This window comes from Pomacea canaliculata, linkage group LG5 (assembly GCF_003073045.1).
Source record: "Pomacea canaliculata isolate SZHN2017 linkage group LG5, ASM307304v1, whole genome shotgun sequence".
Classification (NCBI taxonomy): domain Eukaryota; kingdom Metazoa; phylum Mollusca; class Gastropoda; order Architaenioglossa; family Ampullariidae; genus Pomacea; species Pomacea canaliculata.
Window position 1 is genome coordinate 20073132 of NC_037594.1, and position 23344 is coordinate 20096475.

The window sequence follows — 23344 nt, forward strand, 5'->3', positions numbered from 1 at the left end:
CTCTTTTCTTTTGTCTTCTTCCAATATTACACTGGAACGTCCTCCACACACAAAAAAAAAAATCCTCTCAGTTAGTACCTTGCAAATCATTTCATTTCTTAGAAATTTAAAACCGAATTAAAATTTTTAACCAAATTTCTTTGTATGGTTTAGTATGCTAAACCTATTTTCTCTGTATGTTAAACTGATTTAACTCTAAGAAACAGAACACAGAGGAGAATGGGAGACACCGGTGTTGGATTACTAAAGACTGTTTATAAGCACCTTCCGTACCACGCAGTTACCAGCCTAGTCGAGCCTTTATTGGTACCAGCCATGACTCACCCTCTTATTGTCTGACGAGGAGAGCAACTTTGGCGTTATCTATCACTGAGGATGCGTGCGTGCACTTAGGAACAAGTCCTGCCGGACCTCAGACGACCTGACGTCGGGTATCTAATTGGCGGCTGGGTCAGCGATGGGGCAGTCGGGGGGTGGGATAGGGTAGGTTGAGAGTAGTCTGTGGTTTGTACAGCTATACTTCAAAACAAACGTTTGAATGATTTAAATAATTTATATACACAGTCCTTTAAAGAAAATAAAAGGAAGGTCGTTTTGTACAGTTAGGACTGTATATTCGCAACTGCTGTGTAGCTCAAGTGCGCAAAAGATGAAAATGCGAATTGAAAGTTAATAGCACATGCATTATGCATCTGTATTATAAGCATTTGTATACGATAGGGGAGTCCTGTAGGAATGGAGGGTAATCTTGGTAGTTGGAAAATATGCCTACATTTGTTAACACTGTTATATATGTTGCGCTGAAACGTTTAAGAAATATTGGAATTTTTTTGTTGGTAACTGAACTATTGATAAAAATTAAGAACCATGTAAGCTCTATAGGCTGGCCATAGCGAAAACAAGGAACATGATACTGCGCAAGTATATTTCTGAAACCCTTAACCGGTTCGCACGAAGTTTCAAGAACCAGTTCAATCCGTCCGGTTTTGTTCAATTTTTGTTTAGTTTTTTTCTTTGGCCCAAATATTACTTCCTGGCCTTTTTTCAGCCGATGCACGTTGAACCTGACGAACTGGAACTTACAATGACCTGACTATCAAGCTTCATGTGTTTCTGCTCCACAGCGTCTAGGTGACGCCTCGTCAAAAACTTACTGAGCTACCCCACTTCTTCGTAAGCTTCAGTGTCTCATTTTTTTTTTTCTTTGTTTCTTTGTTTTTTTTTTCTTTGCAAGTAGAAGGCATCGAATAGAATAGAAACGTTTCTTCGAATTCCTTGCACATGATGAGGAGGGCATACATCATAGAACCCCTGTTCCCTACCAGCCAGTCGTCCTCCTCTGGATCTGGTTGGCTGTCGATCGTCACAGAAGCCTGGCAGCGGGCACGGACAGCTCATCAGCTTGGTCCGTTCTTGTACTAACGCCTGGATGAAAAGAGTGGGGCGGTGATCTTCATGAGAATAGTCTGCGATTTTCAGACTTTAACAGTAATCAGGCACAAGCACTCCCTCTCCTCCCCACTAATAAGCCCTTCACAGTTCATTAGAATAATAATAATAGCATGATTTGTACAGCGTATACTCAGGCTCGTAAGGGGCTTGCTCTTGGCGCTTCAGACAAAAACGAGACATGGACAACATACGAAGGACGGAAGGATAAACAACAGTCCTGATGACTAACACAAAGAAAAAAAAAGAAAAAAAACCACACACAAAAAAGAAAAGAAAACAAAAAACAAATTGAAATCGTAAAGAGTAGGGAAGTAGCCAATAGGCAAAAAAACAAAAAGAAGGGAGGGTTAAGATGGACTAGCATTGTGTAGACTTTTGTTAGGAGTAACACTCAAGGAAGAGGAGTGGGTTTTTTCTCTTGTTGTCTCTGACTAGATGTGTAATCTCGTCTGTTGTCACTTCAAGATGTACAGCTGTCTGGTGTACTGAGTTACACCATTGCAGTGATAACGGGTCTGATTTCTGTGCTAAGGATTTAGCATTAGCAGGAGTCAAAACGTCTATGAAGGCCCTGCAACATGTTGCTAACCTTGTTGTCTGTTAGTGTTTTCCTTAGTCTCTGTATTGTTTTTATGTAATTCAGACACTGTGTCGGGGCAAAGGGTGTGGGAGGATGAGAATAAATTTACAAAAAATTGTCGACATTGGAGCAAACAACAACCTTGAGGGCAATCGGGAAACTGGGACAAAAATAAAGTCTTCGAGCGATAGATTCTGATTTAAACACGAATTTTGCTTTGAAGTACTTTCTGGGGATTGTCCGTTTCTTCATCATAAAAGAATTCCACACCGAGCGATGAAAAGTAACGAATAAGGGAAAAAAAAATATGGAGGAACAGACAGAGCAAGACATGTGGACGTGACGGGCAGAGAACTACAAGAGCTGGGTAGCACTGGTTGAGAAATCTTGCTTTAGCCTCTACCATACCCAGGTGTTCATGAAAGTTGTGCGCAGCTTTGCAGTCCTAACACGTCAGCTCAAGAAATCTTGGAGGTCATCTGAAGGACACAGGTTCCAGACACATGACCTCCCCTACCCTCTCCTCACCCACCCACCCCTCGCTTCCAAACGCAATGCTTGCTGGTGCATGCACACAGTCCGAACTGTACTTCCAGGACTGGACCTGGCTCCCACGACTTGGTCTGTGTGCTTTAAGATCAAATTGATTCCGTTGGGTGCGCCCAATTTTAATCAACCCCGGCTAGAAATGACTGGCATTATGGCAAGCAGTTCCCCGGCGCCGGCGCATGCTCTCCCTTTAGTATTTTTCTAAGACACGTTCTGCTGATGACACTGGTGATTCTCTCGCTGAAAATGCCTGAACTGCAAGATGAATATTGCTTGTGAAGCCCGGAGACACCCCCCATCTCTATCTCTCTCCATCCCTTCTCTCTCCTCCCTGTTTGCTCTTCCATTTGTACCCCTTTCCGACTGCTAGTCGCCGTGCTGTCTGCGACTGCCCTCCTCGTCGCACTCATCTCTCCCCCCTCCCCTTCATGCATCGCTTACTTGTCGGTTTCGTAATCGATTCATCCATTATTTCAAACGTGAATTTCTTCCGCTGCCCTTCGTATTTCAGATCTTCCCATCATCAAACTGGGCAGCTACAGCAATTCGCAAGAAGAACCTCTCGTTCTCATTCTGATTCCCATACTTATTTGTCATACTTATTTCACATAGCTTTCCCCCTATTGGGCTGAGTTACATTACATTCATGTGACTGCCTATACATTTTCTGACGGCAAAGAGTTTTACAGACTGTGTTTGATATATGGAAAGGGAGATACAATATTTCATGGGACTCCGCACAAGAATATTTTCAAAAGAAAATGCGTGGACTCTTGTGGACAGACACAATTTTGCTTGATCAATCCATGGGATATGGTTCAGGTAATTATACCAAGAGGTAGCCATTTATGATTTTGTTGTTGTTGTCAACACAAACTTTAAAACTTCAAAATATCGAAGGCTTCTAGAAGACAGGCAGAACCCAGAACAGCCACCTGTAGCAAACGCTCGGAAGGAAAGCAAATCAAAGTGCAGTCGTGTAACGACTAAAACAGTAAATGGAAAAAAATATTCCCTATTTAAAAAATTATTTCAAGAAACAAAGAAGCATCCAATAAATATACTAGAAGGTCCTATGGCTTATACCAAAAAGAACTAACAGCAGTAATTTTCCCAGTAACTGGACCTCTAAAGTCGAAGGTCCTCGATGACATTTGTGGTTTACCAGGGACGGGGTTGGGGTTATAACGATCACTTTTTATGCGTTTTGACCACACACAAGAAGACCTGCATCTCCAAATCTCAGATCATGACCCCCTGCTTCCCAAAATACAGGTGTAGAGACAGCAAGAGATTCGTGATTTACAGATACTAAAGATGTACTGCTGCTACCAGCTACGAATCTGGAAGAAGAGGACCAAGACGAAGACGTTGGGTGGTGTTACAACAGCAGCAGACACAGCAGGAGTGCATCCCAGCCTCCCCAAACCCCCACAATGGGGGAAAATTCCAAAGCATCCGCTCGGCCTTGCTCAGCAGCAGCAGCAGCAGCAGTGGCAACAGCGGCAGACAGGCGGTCTAGAGCTTGAGTCATTTCGTTGTTTGGGTTTTTCTTTCGAGCGAAAATCGATCTCCTCATCCGAGTTACTCGCTTCCTGGATTGACCCAGACTTGCCTTGCACGCGCCTGCATCGCCAGGGAAGGGGGAACGAAAACAAACCCTCCCCCTCTCCGGACTCGCATCTGTTGGGGAGTCCAAGGCCGCTTGCCGTGCAGCCTCGTGTTCCCCCAGCTGGGCCAGGGCGGCGCACGCCAGCAAGTGGTTGTGGCCACGCCAAGTCGGACGAGATGTGTGCGGTGTACCAGACTTCCTACAGACTGTGACGCATTGGTTTTCCGTTCCCATCGCCATTAGCATCAACTGCCACAACCTCTGATCCTCCTCCCATCCTTAACTCTCTCTGTGTCTCACCCCTCTCCCTTCTGCTTTCCCCTACTCTCTCCCCCATCTCTCTCTCTCGTGTCGTTTTTTCCCCTTTGCCCTGGGCACGACTCCGTGGGTCGGTAGCGGTCATGGCTACGGTTTTGTGTGGAACTTGCATGGGGTTTGTTTCCCACTGGCAGCTTCCTTTCCAAGTGGATGAAGGTTGTTGCTGAGTTTGAGGTCACTGGGTATGACATTCTATTTGCCCTTGTCCAATCTGTCTTTCTATGATTCTTTGTGCATTGATCGCCAATTTGCTCTGCAACTGGAATGTTTCAACATCGAAAACAGCATGGTGTCTGGATGGCTGACCTTGATATGTTTCAAATCTCATGTGGGTACAGTCGTTTGGATGCAATATTTTGATGAAATATTTTCTGTTCAGAGAGGGAAAAGATGAAGAAAAGACTTGGTAATTTCTTTAATTAAAGACCATTTTAACCGGGCATAGAGCCGAAACGTCGAAACCTACGAAGTGTCACCAAGTCTTTTTTATTGGCGAACAAGTTTGGATTCAACATGTTAGTCAAAATTTCAATTTCTCGAACCTTTTCCCCAAAAACCATTGGTTTCCTATGAACTTCACACACAATTTTCCCAAATTTGGTGAGACGGTCGGACGACATTGGTCCTGTTAAGAAAGTCCTTTAAATGATACCGACATCTGGGAACATCGAATGAAGAATATCTTTTCATTAATGAATTCATTCATTTTATTTATTTCTAGATTTATTTGTTTGTTTTGCTTTGGAAAAATGCGTACTTTTCAATTAGAATTTGTGTTCAAAGACTTCTAAAGAACCGGATTGCATAGATGTCCAGATTTGTAAGAAGCATCTTCAAGTTTGTGCGCCTCCTGATGGCCAACAGTTTCATCGCCAAGATGGATCGCATAACTTCCAACAGTTTAAGGGAATTTCTAGAAAATAAGGGTGAGTTAGTTCATCAATGAGAAAAATTTTAAAGGTGTTACTCCTTCCAGAAATAAACAGATTAGAAAAACTGGAAAACGGTTTATGACCGTCGGAGTAATTCTGAACGTTGGTCCGCTCCAAAGAACCGCCAGCACGCGCCAGAAACAAAAGTCTGAAGGTTCAGAAAGACCCAGCATGGCGCTCACGGCACAGACGAACACACTCTTCAGCCTGGGGCGACAGGAAATTGAAAAGACCACATACAGGACAAAGGCCCATTTTAGCCTGCTAGTTCACCAGTGCATATGCAAGCTCAGGGAAATTCTGATTGAGATTTATGTAGGGAGACCTAAAGTAAATGAAGTTTACATGGAATTTGCTCCCGTGGCTGCCGCTGCTGCTGGTTCGACATTGCTGTCTGGTTCCTGATGACGCATGCATTTTCAAAGAGATCAGTGTGTCTGTGTGTGTGTGCACGAGAGATGTTCTTTAAGTTGAATGTTTTCAAAAGCATGTGTACATTTTCATGTACATCCCATCTGTTTTGCTGTTGTCGCCCTTGTGTACTTGTGTTAGTGCACGTGCGGCTTGGCGTATGCTTGCACGTGCACATTTGTGACAAGCGACCTGTGTGCATGTTAGTGCTTGTGCAAACCTACTTGTGCTAGTCTGCATACCAGTCTGCACCTTGCTGGCCAGCAGCATGAGCTTCTCACAACAAACTGACCCCATCCTACCGCCATCTCCCTACCCTGTCCCCACCCCCACTCAAACATGGGAAAACATTAAAACGAGAAAATACAAGTTTTTATTTTCCTCCAAAAACGTCTTCCGATTAATATTCTGCCTTTCAATTTTCGCAAGTCGACGAGAAACCTTGGTCCCTGCTGGAAGGCCACGTTCTCCATGGTGGCGGCGGTTACAGTGACCCCTGGGTGTCAGATCGAACCGCACCACGCGGGACGGTGTAACTGTACCCCCACCACCATCGATCTGATTGGCTGTCCGCTCGGGGCCACTGTCCGAAAGCTGAGTGTATCTTAATTTTCTTAGAAATCGGCCAACTAGGACCAAGTTTTTCTAATCTAGTTCACAGAAAAGAAAGAAAGCAAAAGCGTCTCTGATCCCCAGAAAAACATTTTGGACCCCAGTTTAAAGTTCTAATGTGATGGATGCAATTTTTTTTTCTAACGACTAGGTAAAAGCTCCTGAATGTCATATTTTCCCAAATCTGGGTGACTATCCCAACTATCCCACCCCTATGTTCGATACGCAACATTCAAGCACAGAAAGGACACCAGGATTCCTATGGACACATGTACTTTTGTTTCAGGCTTCAACTAACGGGATCGCTGACACCAAAAGGCGTTGACACATCTGTGTACAAACGTGGTCTTGACTTTTACTTTTTTCTGTGTATGAGAATGTTTGTAGGAGTGTGTCTCGAGAACAAAAGGGGTGAATTTACTCAGATTTAGAGAAATAGTATCTGGACAGAGATTTTCGCAATCATGAGAAGAATTCACCCCACTAGTCCTTAAGTCTAACATCGGCATGATGAGTTTCCTTTGCTTGTGTCATTCAATCAAATGTTACATGTCTACACACTCACAGTTGAAAGTGTTATGACAAAGATGGACAATGAGGAAAGGATCATCGTGAGAGTGTTTTTTTTCAGCCAAAGAAAGTTGCGAATATATATTCAAAGGTAAGGAAAAAAGCTGAAAGATAAAGATTTTATAGTTCAGTTACCAAATGAGTTGTAAGATTTGTTGATATAGTGCGGTCAGTTTGTTTGGTTCTTTTATTTGTTCTTGTTTTTCGGTGTCTTGGGGGAGATGGAAGACAACGGCTGATGGTTCGATGTGAGGCCTCAATAACATTAAGGTCATGTGACAAGAGAGTTTCTGCTACACCCTCAATCCAATATCTGTGGGGTGGTCCTCCTCCCTGGGTGCCAGAACTTCTTGGAGAGTAGGCTGTCAGTCCGTGAGGTCTACAGCCAATAAGGTTGAGAGAGATTTGCTGCTTGACTCTCTTCCTGCTGTCTTCTCATTCGTGCTCCCACCTTCACTTGGATTGTTTCCCTTTTGATTATGTCCCTTTGCGTCCTATTATCTCCCCCGAAAAAAATAAGTCTTATTTCCTCAAATAAGATTAGTCCTTACGTAAACTTATTGTCTTCTCTCATAATCATTGTTTCCAACAGTTATAACAATTTTCATTTATTTTTCCCTTACTTCATTTCTTCTTTTTTGTGTCTTTACTTATCTTTTCTTTTTTTCAGTCCTTCATTTTGATGATACACAATTAAGAAAAAAAAGAAAGAGTTCTTTCATTTTGCTGTCGACAACAACATGCAACTTCGCAGTAAAGCTTCTGTTGTATTAGAAGACTTGGCTCTCAGACGCTGGTGGTGGTGGTGGTGGTGGTGGTGGTGGTGGTGGTGACAATCTGCGTCATTGCCGAGCTTTGCTGGCTGTACAAAGTGCACTGTGGCCATGGCAAGGATGCCCAGGGCGCTCGGCCAGTGTGCGAGGCGGGGCTACTCGCGGCTTAAAAGCGATCTTGTGTCGGGAGCTCTACTGCGTTCCATCCTTTCAAGCTTTTCTTCGCCTCGAGAGGTGGTGTTGCACGATCACAACAAAGCGGGCTAACTGCTCCATTGTTTTCCTCTCGCGGTCCAGTCTGCTGCTCTGTTGATGTTACAATCTCCAGCGGCGCTCGGAGAATTGAAGACAAGAACACGTCCCAACCAAAAAAACAAAATGGAGTTGGACACTCAAGGTTGTCTTGTGTTTGGTGTCACCATGACCTGCAGGTTCTCGGTCAAAAAGGGTTACAATCTGATTGTCTCTTAAGCTTAGAAATTTATTTAAAAGGCTTCCATAAGCTGTCCCTTTTAAAGGTCTAAAACTTCCCCTTCTCCGCTTCAAATGAATGGAGCTTAAAATCGCTCAGTGAAAACACTTTCCACTCAGATCGTTAGTAGAGCAAAGAAATTTTTTATCATTAGAACCTGAGCACTGATGATTCGGCATGTTTTTATTATCTATTTTTCTAGACTAATCGTTTTGGGGAGAGGGTATGTAACAGGGGCTGATTCATGAAGGATGATGTATAACTGTTTATACATAACGGATGATACATGAAGAGTGGTACATAATGATAAATGCAAAATTTGTACAGTGCTTACTCGCACTCCTAAGGAGCATGCTCTTAGCGCTTAAGAACAAGAACATGGACAGGTACTCACCCCACAGTAGTGTTAGTATGGAAAAAAATAAGCCGCCACGTGGGAATCGAACCGCAGTTACCCCAACTACCAGACTATTAGCTCCCACATGGCGGAGAATACATGAACGCATAATGGACGATACATGACTGCTGATACACATTAGACGGCCATGTTGCCAAGGTGATAAATGGATGATACATGACGGGTGAACGTGGATGAAACACGGTCACGGTCGCCCGAGAGGACGAATCTGTTGTCAGTGACAGGTGGTACACGGACGACACATAATGGATGAGACATGGCAGAAACAGACAGGTTATTACCCTTTTGACACTGTGCGAATGGTCACGTTGTGGGAAAGTCGAACAAGTCCGGTCATTGACCTGGCGCGATGTGTCGAGGTCGTAGGCAGGCTGTTAATTAAGTGCCTGGCATTCGTGTGTTCATGCACGCCTGCGACTTCGCCGTCATTTGCTGAGTGATCGGAAAGAAAAGATTTTTTTTGTTCGATTTTATTTTTATTTTTTTTGTTTTGTTTCGTTTTTTGTTTTTTGTTTTTTTTGTTTTTTTTTTTTGTTTGTTTGTTTTTTTTTGTTTTTTGTGGGCCTTCATGCCTAGAGAAATAAAACAGAGAAAGACACGTGATGTTTCAAAACCATAATTGCACGTTCCCTGCATTTGTAGATTGAAAGTTATTGTTTAAGCAAATTTTAGCTCTCTCCCCACGATGGCCACCTGACCTGCATTTCCTAATTTATTTATCGTGGGGTCATCTACAAGGAGGACTCCATAGCCTGGCTATTACTGCGCTCGGTTGTGCAGTAAGTGGTCCTTGGTTCGAAGCCTGCTGTGGCTGGAAAACTCTTTCTTGCCCACCCAACAGAGGTCGCTTCTTATCAGGAGCAAGTAAAAGTGTCGGAAGGAGAGATGTGTGCTTGTCTTCCCACATGTCATGTAGACTACACCACCTGATCCATCATTAAACATCTTATATTTACCGCCTTCGGAACTTTAGAACTTTACGTATTTTAAACTCTATCGGTCTACATTATCAGTTGCGACAAGTAGTCTTTTAAGGAATGATTTAGTGAGCCCTAGCATCTTTTAATAGTTTACAAACAGATAAAATGAAACAAGATTGTCTTCAGGTCTTCAGGAATACCAATGCGAAGATACAACAGAACAAAAGCTATCCTAGAACAGTTTTTTTCAATTTTGTCTTCCTCCAGAAGTGACCTTTTGTCAAACGGACAAGGCCCTAATGTCAACGAAATCTCTGCAAAACTTTAATTAATTACCACTGACTCATTCATTCACTCACTCATCAAATGGACGAAGAAAAGGACGAAATAATGAAAGAGCAAACAATTGATGAATAAATGAATTAATTAATCAATCAGTGTGCCTTCCATTCATCAGTCTGGCTCGGACAAGCAAGGGGTCATCAGCGGAGGCCAAAGTGTTTGCCTGGCAAAGTCAACCCCTCGCCTCCATTGGGGGTCAGACAAAGACCGTTATTTTAAAAAAAAAAAAGCGCAGCAATGTCAAGGCTGTGTCACAAGCACCGACAAAGCAGGTCTCCAGACGGTACCATGACCAGTCCTGAAGGAGAACTACATTCACGAGACGCAGCTCTCCACTGCGCGTGCATGCTCAGAGAGAGAGAGAAAAAAAAACTTGTTTTCACGGAAGTGGGCTTCCTTCGTGACAAACGATGCTGCGCCGCCGCAGAGACAAGCGGAAGTCCATCTCAGACAAATCTTGTTATGAACTGCGTTGAAGGGATAACTCGGGTAAAAAAAAAAAAAAAAAAAGAAAAAGAAAATCGTCTCCCCTACTTCCCCGACAAAGCTGGATTGTTGAAGGGGGGTAAATCGAAACTTTCTCCCCAGCAACGACTTGGAATCCCCTCAGCACCCTGCAGGCTGCACGGTGTCCAGGTGGGGTAGGATGGGGTAGGGGGAGATATGTCGTTCTGTGGCTGCAACATTTCAGCGAAAATCGGTCTTTTTCGAGAGTGAATGTCCTTATAGGGAAGCTTGCCAGACGAGGTCAGTGCCTCCCTGGGACACGAGTTGGGAAGAGTGGTGCAGCGCCCTCTCCTCGTCTGGCTCCAAGGCGCTGACGTCATCTGCCATCGCCCCAATCGTTAGCCGCCGTATGTCTCGACTTATTTCCCCCTGCTCCCCAGACACCCGCATTATGTCATTCAGTGTGTTTTGCATGGCATGCGATACAAAGTATCATAGTAAAGAAACACTCGTTTTACGAAATTCGAAATCACTAAATAAATTGCTCTGCTTAGACTGTGACAGCAAGTGTTTGTAAGAGGCCGGCTGTCTGGGACCTTCAGCTGTGGCGGGGTGTATCTGTCTGCCTCCAATGTGGCTTATCTGCGGTCCAGAACTACAAGTCCCTGAAGAATCCTACAGAGGTAATTATGAATCGAACTTTATACCGGGACCTGTAAGGTTGTCGGTCTGGGAGGTGAGCGTCTGCTTACACTCAGATGAGCTTACTTTGCTCCCGACCCCATGTCTCTCCGAAGTAGCCGCAGCTCTGGGTCATAGCTAGGGTCCTGCTGTACAGCATGGTCTAGTCTCCATTCCAACGAAAGAACAAATGAAGGAATACACGAACCAACGAGCCAACCAACCTCCATCTCAATATTTATTAAGTACTCTTTGACACATGAAACTAGTGAGTATCTTCTTGCCCAGCTGGGCCTGACATTAATAATAAACTTGTTTCTGAAGAACTCTCTGGAATCATCGTCTGCGAGAGGTCAATGATCCGCATTTGAAGGTCCTCTCGCTCTTGTCAGCCAAGCCACCTCAATAACAAGGATGTCATGGAATGGTTGTATGGCTGGAGAAGAGGTCAAGCACGAAGGAGCTCACCTCACACGACAGGATATGTCCTGGACAGTAAACAACCCCTTCGGCACTTCAAGACCTGAAAAGACCTTTAAGAACTCGGTGACCCTTCTTGTGGGCGCCGATATCCAGTATCGACAAGAGAAAGTCTGATGACTATTTTCACGGTGATCGTGTTTTCTACTCGGATCGATGCCCATTACAGAGCTGGTAAGACTTGTCAACAGTAAAATAATGAATGGAGCAAAAGAGTAGTCGTTATCCCTTTTTTCTGCCGACAGTAAGATTTTCATATTCTTTCTTTCTTAATTTTGGAGGAAATCTGTAAATACTCAAAACCTGCACCATTAAAAGTTGGTCTGCAAATTTCAGCGCGAATAGTCAGAAAAAGATATAATTTTTAATTCCCTTGGATAAAATCCATCGCTGTTGACCCCCTCCAGTTTTCTATCCGCCTTAAATCCCCAAACTGTTTTCTTGAAACAATGACAGTCCCACAAAAATGCTGGTTGGTTTAATATTCCAGAATATTCCCGTCCTTTTCTCTGAACCCTCTCGTCAGGGCAGGGTTTGAGGATGTCCACAGCACTCATCGTCGACATGTCATCCTGCACGGTAGCACCATCTCAATCCTGTCTACAAGAAGAGACTTCCGTAAGAGTGTTTGGAGATCAATATTATTTACCGGATTTTCGGATTCACAGGCAGGGATGAACCAGTCGTCTAGCTTTAATGTTTCATCGCTGAGCTTCCCGTTAGCAATCGCAATTTACCGTCCTACACGACTGCCTTGGCATCAATGAGACCATCAGAAATTATGTATCTATATAGTTGCTGATGTCAGGCAGCAAAATTTCCTAGTTACAAGAAAGTGCAGGCCATCTGAAGCATCCGCAGTTTTTTCTCCCCCCGCGGATGAATGCTGCTAGGTTGAGGTCACCCTTGCCCAACAAAGGTCAGGGTCTTCTGCGCAAATTTGTCAAAATGTCGAAGCAAGGATGAGGCTTAGTCGGAAAGGGAAAACTGTAAGGGGAGAGCATGATTCCCTTTTTAATTTGTAAAGGAGAGGGGAAGTTTTTTTTTTCCCGAAAACTTTGGAAACAACTCCATTAACTAGATGCGCTGGCTGGTACGCGTAAGCCACCCTCGTTTAAAATGATGTGCGCAAAGTGATGGAGGGCACGCATTTCCCCGACCCCCATATAATGTTGGGTGACCCCTCCATCGATAAACTGAACAACACGTCCTTGACACACACCATCATGTCTCTCACGACCCGAATCTCCATATAATTATTACGACTTTCGACAAAGTTAAATGAAGAACAAAAATATGAGTTTAGATACTATGGAGGAATTAAAAGCAAACGCTCTACAATGGTCACGAGAAGTTTGACAATCCGTTTTATTTCTTTTAAGTTTCGTTGTCAGTCTCAAAACTTTCGTTTTCCCGAGGCTGGGGGAGCGTGACGAGCACGATGACATAGCGGATGAAAGCAGAGAGCAGCCAAGATGCCATCTAAAGATGGCGGCGCCAGCCTGGATTGTGTCCCTTATCCACTGGCTTGCTTTTGTGTCCTCTTCCGGTTCCCTGCACGTCAACAGGGATTTGATCTTTCTTTCCTGAAATAATGTCCCCACAATGGGGCTGCTTTCAACAGGCCCTCACATTATGACAACTGGGACAGGCTTCAGGAGGTCAGAGTCAGATCGTGACCCCGGGATCTGCAGCTTTTATCGCACCTGCAGGTGGCCGAGGGTTGTTATTCGGGTCTTGCTGATGCCGACATCTTTAGTGCTGAAGCCACGTTTCTCGTCTTGTTGTAGTCTTTCGCCTGTTGGTTGCCGTCCTGTCATCGCCAGTCATTGGCTAGCTCTCTGATCGTTGCTGCTTAAAAGTTAAAATTTAATCCGAGCTAAACATGGAATTAAACTCGAAATTACTGACAGGTGAATTTCAAATATCTCACTGCCGTAAGCTCGTTCTGTGAGTTACTAATACCATAGCAGCCAGTCCAGAATTCCTCTCCATGAGGCATTGCTGTAGCAGCGAACGTATTTTTCTGATATCTTATAACCGAAAAGCGTCGGTTAAAACTACAACAACAACAACAACAACAACAACAACAACAACAACAACAACAACACGATTTTCCAGAGCTTGTATCACAGGAAACGTTTGAGTATCAGTATGCTGCCATAAATTAACACAGGCATAATAGAAAGAAAAGTAAACATTTATACTAAATTTAAAGCATGGCACTTACATGAATTAATAAATAAACCTTTTTCAATTCAAATTAGTTTGTGAGTGATAAGCGCGAGCAGTCTTCTTTTCCCGAACTTTAAAGCCAGTTGCCCTCCCTTGCTACTGTAGGATTTTTTTTTTCTTGAAGTCTTCGTGCAGACCTTTAACAGACAGACAATCCTTCCTTCCTCTCCTAACCTTACCGCAGTGCACAACGTTCATCCGGGGCTTTACAAAGTCTGGATGAGTGAGTGTCCTGTGTATACTCCCCTAGGTTTCCCTTGTTTTCTCCCCTGACACTTCAGATGAGTGGAGGACTAACCTTCCCACCCCCATCTCCCTTCTTGACGCAGAGTTGCCGACCCTGCTGCTGGTAGCCGTCATGATGGCTGATGTCCAACAAACGACCTAGAGGGTATCTGCCACCTGCCTGCTAGCCAGGTGGCTCAGGTAGAGACGGGCGGACAGGTAGATAATGGTCAGCCGTAGAAATGGCACACCGATGCTGGCGAAAAACAGTGCTCAAGTCTGTGGTGCACTCACATCTCTACCCTCACCTTCCCACCGAACACACAGATTGAAGGGGAGGGACAGGGAGGAGGTGTAGGGAGGGTAGACGAGTGCACAGAGTGACCGGACGAGCCTCTACGTCAGGCTGTGCCTGTTTTCTTCATCTTTTTCTTTCTGTCCTTTCCTCGGGTGGCGTGGGAAGAGTGTGAGTGCTGGAAGACCTTCCCTGAGGGTCTTTCTGGCAGAAAGGACAGGTTATCGGGTGTTTGTCCTCGGTGCGGCTGCAATCAGCCGGCTGTGGCAGTTTAACGTTCAGCAGGTGTGACGGCATCGAACAGACGCAGGTAGTGGCCGGCATTGCCTGAAGGAACTGTAGAGGTACTCATGCCTCTTGTTTACATCGTCCCATCTCTTCCCTGTTCTTAGTGTGTCTCCAAAACGACAAAGCTGTCCCTCCTCCACCCATCCTCATCCCGAGCTTTCAACAGTAAGTCAAGCTCGTGGCAGAAGTCATCTTAACCCTCAGATATCCTCCATCCGAGCAGCAAGATCGAACGATGCGTTTACGGTTCTTCCCGTAACCTCTTTGTCTGTGACCTCTGTCTGGGCGGAGCAGAAGCCAAACCTCGCTCAAGCAGAAGAAGCAGGTGAGATGTCTGCTACAACCGAAGCTGCAAGTCGGTCAACAACGTTCCTTCACCCAGATTTCTCCTTGGGTGTGGCACCCTGTGTTGTCTGGGAGACGAAACAAACGCCTCTCGTTTCCCCCAGCTCACGTGTTCATCTTCCTCGTTCTCGAAACCGTTACTCAATTCATTCTTTGTATTAAACAGACAAAAATCCGATCTTCATCCCCTTGGCAAAAACTTAGCTACTCAATCACCTTGACTTTCTGTCTTTCCGAGTTGAGACAGTAAACGATTTCCGGGGATGGACGGAGCGGTGGTGATGGAGGGTGGGAGAAGGGTTGTAATTACGCAATAGCATCCTGATGTGTGACGTTTTATTACCGAAACCGGGTATGGGTGGTGGGAAATCGGGTGATAACGGTCGTGTGTGTGTGTGGCTCTGTGACCTATTTGCCGCAAAGCGCGGTGGGAAAAACAGTATTGCGCATGCGCCTTCTCGCCGGCTGACAAAGTTTCGCCAAAGACGAGGTTTGTTTGGACGAAAACAAGTTTCAGGAACAGTAGCCTAAACAACACGAGGTGGGCAGTGAGACAGTGTGCGGCTGTTGCAAGATGCCGCACCGGAGATTGCGGTTATGGCTGCAGCAACAGCGAGCGATAAGTGCGCAAAGAGGGGAGAGTATGATAATCTGGCTTGATGTGAGGTGGTGGTGGTGTACCTACCGATGATGGTGGTGTTAACAACAAAGATCACGATAGTGTGTGTGTGTCCATGTGTGTGTCCATGTGTGTGTCCATGCGTCCATATGTTTGTGCGCAGGCGCACTAGCATGCATGGATAAGCTCTTCATCCGATTGTTATTGTTTTTGTCTTGCTGATGTTGATGTTGCTGTTGTCCTGATGTTGCTGCTGTTGTCGGCGTGGTCTTTGTGACTCCTCGTGCTGCTTGTGTATGCGCGCGGTTCATTATGTGCTCGCTGATGCATGTTTGTCTGTCTGCGTGTGGATGTGTACATGTAAGCAAACAGGGGAGTAGCTGTTTAGCAGTCGATCCCACCCAAACTTGGCAAGCGTCGTTAAATCTTATTCTTTGCCAGTATCCGCAGCCCTGAACTTTGAGCATTTTCTCTCCCAGATGCTGGATACCAGGTGCAAAACACCTTCTGACGTTCATCGTCAAGTCTCGGTTGTTTTTTGTAAAACTATCAGGAACGAGCTCCCTTCCACGTGTTAATTGAAATGTGCCGATTATTGTTGTTGTTGTTGTTGTTGTTGTTATTATTATTATTATTATTATTATTATTATTATTAATCAAACCAGTAACACTAGAGACAAGTGATTCCAAATCAGCCTCGAACCATCGAGTCACACCCTATTGACCATGGCTTACAATGCAGCTCACTGTTCACATCATAAAGAACGCGAGAAAAAAAAATGAATTGCACGGCTCGTGTATAGGACAGACAGAGGGGCAGGGGGAGGGCAATGTTCTGACATCATCAGCAGCCAGACGACATGCTGGTCAGAGAAGCAGAGACAGCTATGAATCAAAACGGAGGCGGATTATCCACCAGGACCATCCTAAGCTCTCTGTCTTGTGTGCGGCAAGTCGCCGCGCCGCATGGCGGAGGGTAACGTGACTCCGCGGCAACTGCGATCTCGTAATTGGCAGCTACACTCAAAAGCAGTGAAAGAAAAAAAAAAAAAAACACAAAAGAAAGAAAACCTCTTGTCTCAGGTCTACCTCCGCTACAGGTCATCTGTCACAAGAAGTATTTTGACATCAGCTTTTCAACTCGCGTGTCTGTGATCTTGATGAGATTGGATTTGCCCCCAGTTTTTGATTACTGAATGCGACAAACTAATGGCGCCAATGGCAGAGACTAGGGAGGAAGGGGAGGCAAGACGAGTGGAAGGTTTTGGGACCCCGGGGGGATTGGAGGCAAGGGGGGCTGAATCAGCTGTTCTGTCGGCTATCATGTTTGTCGGCGCCCTATCTGGTGTATCTCCAATAGGCTTTTCCGTCGTCTGCCGCCTCCAGCGTTAAGCCGGGAGAATCGGGGGATCATTTGCAGGGATTACCTTCCCCGCCCTCTTTCTTCTCTCCCCTTTTTCCCCATTTCCGCTCCACCTACTGGTGGTAAGGTGTTCGTCTCCACACTTCAGTCTGTGTGATATGTCTGTGTAAAAGGTCTGTCCACGGGCTTCAGCATAAATTGTGGTGCCTGCGCTCTGGCTTCTTCTTGAGCAGAATGCGAGGGTGCCTGTTAAATCCCATGAAGACATTGTACATCATCCGGGTCTACAAGGGAAGCATCTAAAATGCAATACAACGAACGACAAACAGAAATAAAATTAACAAGTTAAACAAACATTGATGCAACACAACGCACTACACAAAACGTTGGAAATTTTTGTTTTTTCTTTGATTTGTCAGCTTGTCATTGCGACATGCATGCTTCCACCCAAATCTTATTCTCAGAAGTTGCATTAATAAAATACTCGCATTAACACATGCAGTCTCTCTCTTGTCTCTCCAGGGACACGCGGCTCGCCTTGTGATATTTGCAGTAATGGCCAGATGTCAATAAAGAGTTCTAGTTGGAGTTCTCTTGTCTCCCCTCCCTGCACTCCTCGTTCAACTCGACCTATTGACGGCTGAAAAGCCCGACACGTAGACTTCAGACGCCGGGAAGGTTCTTCGCACGCCCGTGGTACTTTGCTGACCGGTCATCTATCTACAAGATTGGGAGAAGAGGTGAGGACGGGGTGAAGTTTGCTTTGGATTTGTAGAGTAAGGACTGATGAATAATTAAATATTATAATAATTATTATGCAAGACAAAAATCCTGCCTTTCAAAATAAAAGACAGTATTTTCATAATAATCGAATTTTTAAAAGTATTTGGTACATCAAGCCAGTGCTTGACAATAGCAGCCCCCCTCTGGGTATCGGAGGGTACGTGAGACATGAAAGTGTGGAGAAGCGGGTCCAGTCAGACAGGTTAATCACCACCGTCGAGGGGCCGATTCGTCCGCCCTCGCATCTAAAATTACTAAGTTAGGGATGAAGGGGTGGGATGGCATATGATAGGAGACATTTTATTTCTATCTTTGTCTCGATGGTGAGCCAAGAAGAGAAGAAAAGGGACAAAGGCGACGCCATTTCCGTGTGTGATCTGAGGGTCAGCTCTCGACAGACGACGGTGGTGATGGTAGTGGTGGTTGGAGGGAAGGTTAGAGAGTCGCTTGGCGGTAGCCAGACAGTACAACAATACCTGGTGGAACAATAAAACGACAGGGAACTGAAGGATTGAGCTTAGCAAGATTTACCGACGAGCTTTGGCGATTAAATGCTTTCCGTGCACACCACTCGTAGTAAGCCGCTGCTTGTATAAGTCTTTGTGCTGCTAGATAAAAGTTAGCTGTTCTTACCAGTTATTATTATTATTCTTCCCTTCTTCCTGGACTTTACAACAGCTCCCTTCCAGTTGCCTCTGTTTTCAATATGGTTGTTATCTTCAAAGAAGTGTTTGATTTCAGCAGAAGTGAATGCTCTGACTTGACAAATCTACTTTCAGATTTTTTTTTCACACCTAAAATAGTTTTCATTGTAGGATTGAGAAAAACCCACATCCTGCAATGTCGTTGCAGCCACTAGTAAGTTGTTTGTCGCGGTTTGTTGTATTTCAAAGGATGAGTTTTTGTCTTCATCCGGTTAAGCTAAAGAAATTATTCAGTAGTGGTGTTGTCATTAATACCTTCTTCTAATCATTAATGCCTTCTGTGAGAAAGAAATAGGCTCGTCCTCTGCTTGATGAAGAAATGCACGCGAAGAATGTAAACCAGGATATAAACAAGACTTTAGGTGTAGAACTTGTACATTCCAATATTTTGTTTGAAAAAGTTCAAGTACTCTACAGTGACATCTCGCAGAAAGACAAGCAGTCATTAAAAGTCACTTTGGATAATGTCAGATGATGAACATCACTTAAATAAAATTCACATCAAGTATTGAGTAATGTACAAATGGGATTGAAGGTGTACACTGTTATATCACAACAATCATGTAATCAAAAGGTATTTAAGTCAACACGCCGAGCAGTTAGTCATAGGTCAAGATAGCAAAGTAACTTTATCAGTTAATGTTCAACCATGTTGGATGAGGACAAGGATGTCAGACCTTTTCAGATCACATCAACAAGTCACTCAAAACACATTTTTTTAAAATCCACCCCGGGTCATCAATGAAGACAAACTGTTTGAATGGAGTTCTGTTTACAGTTATAGATGAACACAACTAGATGTCGTCTAATGTATACAACAAGTGGATGTAAGAAAGACAGGATATTCCCAGCTTTGTGTTTCGGGGAAAGGGAGGTAAATGATGTTCACAATGAAGACGGATGATTTTTCCCTTTTTCAAAAAATTATCAAAAAATAACTAAGGAGGTAGAAGAATAATTCAAATTGATAATGATAGATAAAAATGTGTAGAAAAGGAAAAATTTACCTGAAACTTACTTGAGAGCTCACTTTTATTATTGTAATCCAGACAGAATCGGTAGATGAAGTGAAGTTTTTCAAGCACATGTTTACACAAGTTGTCATCTAACAAGAAGTTAGACCTATAGGAACAGTTTGATGTTTGAAAACCAAGAAGAAACACACACTCATTGTTCTTGTCTATAGAAATTCACAAATGATTCCAGAAATCTGAAATTCCGAGGAACAAGTCGCACATTACTCGTATATCGTCTCGTCGGTTGTTTTTTTTTTTTCTAGTGGAAAAGAACAGGTACTCTGGGAAATTAACGATATTTTCGTTCAAACAGATTTCCCTCCCTTTGAAAGGGAAGTAATGTGTTCAGAAATACCCAAGCTATCGTAACTAATCAATTTTTTTTTTTTTTACTAAAAAAGCGCTGTAAATGTCTATATAAAAAAAAAAAATTTAAATGCAACTGTTATGACAATCCGTTACACGAAAGTTGTCTGTGCGCGGGAACGGTTAGCAGAAACCGCTTCGTGCAAAAGAGCTTTAGGGACTGGGAAGGGGAGTGTTTGAGGATTTTGAAGTGTTTGACGGTAGATAAGGAAGACAAAAATAATGACAAAAAAAGAAAGAAAAATGTTGTGACATGGAAGTAGAGTTGGGAAACCTTGGTTCTAAAAATAGTAACTTTCAGCAATATTCTTCCGGCGAAAGGAAGGCATCTGTGCCATTCTATAAAAATAGACAACAAAGCAGTGTGCAACGAAAGGTAACACTGGAATCGAACATCTCGTGACCGTGGTTGTTGTTATTGTTGTTGTTGTTGTTGTTAGAGATAATTTGCAGACTGCCAAGGGGAAGCCATCAGCGAAGACCGTATTCTTGGCCTCTCAGGAAGAAAGAGATACAAAGGACGCAGCCAAGAGATCAAGGTGACCAAGATCAATGCAGCCCCGGAGACGGACACCAACGAAATTGAGAGCATGCTCTTTTTTTTTTTTTTTTTTTTTTCTTTTTGTTATAAAAAAGTTGAGAGGAAGGTTAAACTTTTTGTAGTCCCTCATTTTCGTACATGATGAGCACACGTACACACATATGTAACAGCTAGCATTTTATGTATTATTTTCATCCAGGATCAAAGGAAGCAGAAGCCAACAATAAATCGACAGCAAGGCTGCACTCCCATGAACACACGTTGATAGCTCGAGCAGGGACGTAACTCCCGTTATGTCTAATTTTAGAAAGCAACCCGCGGTGTACAGCAGAGACGTAGTAGCTGCAGTAGCTGTATCTAATTTTAGAAAATAACCCGCGGTTGTAACAGACGCAGCCGACGTTGGGAGGAGAATATAGATAGATATCTTTAACAACCTGCGAGACATCCGGCTATGAATATTAACTGGAAGTGACTCGGCAAAACGTCGGCTGTATTGTAATGGCGGCTCAAAAGTACTAAATTCGGTGGCCCACATCAGCAAGGAAAAGAGAAAACACTCAAGAATGAATAGTCTGCTACGGTATCACGTGACAGGAAGTGCAGCGACAAAAGTGTCGAAGAACCGCCGGAAATGCTTTAGGCGGAAGGGAGTCAACGGGACAGGAGGGAGGTCAACGAGGGGAGGAAGGAGACTTGGTGTGGCTCCCCATCACGTGGACACCACTACGACGTGAAGAGGGGGAGGGAAGCAGGGAAGGGTGGACTCGAACTAAAAATAGCTCTCTTGGCATTCCTAGAGCTGCGTGTAACAACTGGTTAAGCAGCAGCCAAGTGCATCCGTTGTCTTCGGAGAGGTCGCTCACTTGTGAGGGCTGTAAATGGTGAGGTCACTGGTAATGACTACCAATGACGAGGACTCAGGTCACTTATTCAGCCTCGCATAGCAAAGACATAAAATTTTAATAATTTTTTACAGTTTAGCCAGTCTTTGTTTTACTGACAGTCACGTGAAATAATTTTTCTTGCCATCTTCGGTTTAAAGATAATCAACAACTTGTTCATCTTACAAGCATCTCTGTTAGTATCCTGTGGACTTCGTGAACCCTGCAGACGGATTGCAGCAAGAGTGCCGCATAATATTGCGACTAATGTAAGTCATGTTGTCATGCGCTACCCTCAATAAAGCTGATAATCAGCCTCCCCTGATGACCGAATTTTTCGCTTTGCATATTAGTCACCTGGGGTTGGGCCTCTGACACACACACCAACAGTTACTACATCATCTCCCGCAGATTTGCGCAGTCTGCTTCACAGAGCGTCCTCCATCGCTTCTTGTTGTTGTTGTTCTTCTCCGTCTCTGACAGAGGCGAATGCAAAACAAGGGGATTCCCCATCCTCCTATTATCCTGTCGATGTCACTTGGGACAACCCTGGGCAAGGATGATGACAATCGATCGTCTGCAGGTCACGACCTTTTCACCGCCACCAACTGTCGCTTCGGGTCCTGGATGCTGTGAAGTGCTTGTCTGTCTTTAATAAGATGGTTTCGCTCTTCATCAGTAGCTCATTATCGTCAGGTATTCATTTTCTTGAAGTGGCTGAAGATAGCAACGATGTGGATGATCACATCTGGATTCTCGACACCGACAGTCATGTCAGTACGCAGGCATCACGCATACCGCTGAACATGTAAAAGAAACAAAAAAGAAGAAACCAGAACTATTTAAACAAACAAGTCAATCTGAGAAAAAAAAAAAAAAGAAAAAAAAAGGAGTGTAATAATATACCAGGATGAAAGGAACAGATGAATAAATAAAAATTAACGAAAAGATAGGAAAAAAAAAAAAAAAACTTGTAAAGAAAGACAATTAAAATATAAAGTTAATGAACGTTGAAGGACGAGAAAAAAAAGAGGTTTAAGAAAAATAATGAACAAATTAATTTTAGTCGAGAGAGAAAGAGAGAGAAGTATAATAGAACAAATGGAACGCAGCGTTGATAGAAACTAACTGACTAAATGATGCAAGCAAGCAAGTATGACAGGAAATATAAAAAAAGAGTTAGAATAACGAGGAAGCTAACGGCAAAGAAAGCTGCTGGTACCAGGCGGTGAGTGCTGCTCACAAAAAGACAAACCGAATTCCGAGGGCACAGGAAGAACTAATTGATGGACCTTCTCGACTGCGCGCGCGCGCGCGTGTGTGTGAGAGTGAGATACTTGTGGGTGTGCATGTATGAGTGGTATTTATTTTAGTGGTATTATTACAGTAACTTTTAGTTTGGGATTTATTTAATTGTAATACAGTCATAAATGTCTGCTCTGTGAAGGTGGCAGCATGTGATTTCAAAACGTTTGTGACAACAGCGTTGAGTGCAAGAACATCAGACATTCGCTGATGTTTTTTCGGCTTCAGCATGTCATCCATAGAGAAAAAAAAATCACACACAAAATTACAAGGCGACTGCTTACAATTAGCTGTTTTTATAATTCTTGTGGGGTTGTTTGTTTGTTTGTTTGTTTGTTTGTTTGTTTGTTTGTTTGGTCATCTTCAGACGAGTGGAATAATATTCAACACAGCGGCCAACAGCCATACTTTGACTGATTAAATGACTTTTGATTTTGGTTAAAAACAAAATCCATTTTCATGTGTATTTTGTAAATTTTCTCAAAAATTGAACGGGGAAATGTTGCTGCAGCCGGTCAGCCCTGTGAATGACCACTTGCTTTGTATGTCACTGTTGACACACTCACTAGTAACCTCGTACTGCAGCTATCGCAGCCTCACCACGTGCTGGCGGAGGAAGCCAGAAGGACCCCGCCCTTGTTCAGACAAGTGCCTCCCTTTCCGATGTCATAAAATAGAAGTAGCCAATCACGTCTTAGCTTTGGCGAGAGGAGCGGACGCTGGTCACCACCAACCCTCGGCGTAAACACACACACACATGCACATATTTAACTACTTCCGGTGTCGGGAGTTATTTTTAGCAACGA